Raw genomic sequence first — 1184 nt, 5'->3', positions numbered from 1 at the left:
AGCTGACCTGCTAATAGGTATCATTAATTATAATTGGTCAGGTTAAACTAGTTAAAATGGGAATACTTTTGTAGTTAATTTTTTGTTGGACTCTTATCACTATTTAAAACATATCACATTTTTCTTGTATGCTTTCCAGGCAGACTTGACCCATTTATTTCTCAAAATAAAGTCTCACCTGGAGGAAGTTGAGTCTTTTCCTAAAAGCAGTGTGGCCTCAGAGTATCATGCTGTAATAAAAGGATAAACAAGCTGCTGCTCGCTAGACATGTTGGACTGCATGTTGGACTGCAAGTCCCGTCATCCCTCACCATTGACTAGGCTGGCCATGACTGATTGGAGTACTAGGCCAAAACTTTGGAAGGGGAAATGTCTCAGATCCCTGCAACAAGTGTTAATCTTGGGCAGCACAAATAAGAAAAGGGTGGACATTCTTCCACCCCATGAGGAGGCATGAACCGTTTCATTCATGATTGAAGCACTGGTGTATCTGGACTCCATCTGACGCTTAGTCCTAAAGGTCAGTAGTCCAGTCTTTAGAAGCATTTCCTGATCTCAGTGAGAGACACCTTTCATACATGGTCTGCTCCAACCTATATCATCTCCTAAGTCTTCATGATCCACACATGTGCAAATGTGGACATAATAATTATAACATTAGCTGGATACATCACACTTCAAAGTACAGTAATAACAGCTGTTGTCATAACCTAATTTAATGGAACTTAATCGACGTCGGAAAGATGAAGGTCTAACTTTTCATTTTATGGGACTATCTCCGTCTCAGAAGAAAGCTGAAAGTATGCCATGGGTAGTACGTCATGTCGTGGTAACTGATAGCTGCAGCAGTATTTCTTATCTTGTGATTTTCACTGAATCAAAAGTTGTTTAATATGATTTTTGTGAAGTCATCATGGGCAAATGTTATCTATTGTCACTTCCAGAGAAGTCATCAAAGGGTCCACGTGTCTTGTCACTCACTTCCCCTTCTCCTGTTATTTTGTTGAAGGGGCTGCAATGCTCATTAGACTCAACACAGAAGGCACTGCTGTTTTCGGGCAATTTCAGGTTTTGTGACGTAATGCCCAACTGAAAACCTTAAAGTGACTCTTAATGAATATTCTGTCTTTGAGGAATGGCTATTTTTTAATTCTAATCAATGTCAAAGACAATCAAGAATACAC

Source organism: Ambystoma mexicanum, chromosome 13, assembly GCF_040938575.1.
Source record: "Ambystoma mexicanum isolate Mex_15411 chromosome 13, UKY_AmexF1_1, whole genome shotgun sequence".
Lineage (NCBI taxonomy): Eukaryota > Metazoa > Chordata > Amphibia > Caudata > Ambystomatidae > Ambystoma > Ambystoma mexicanum.
Note: the sequence above shows the minus strand (reverse complement) of the source record.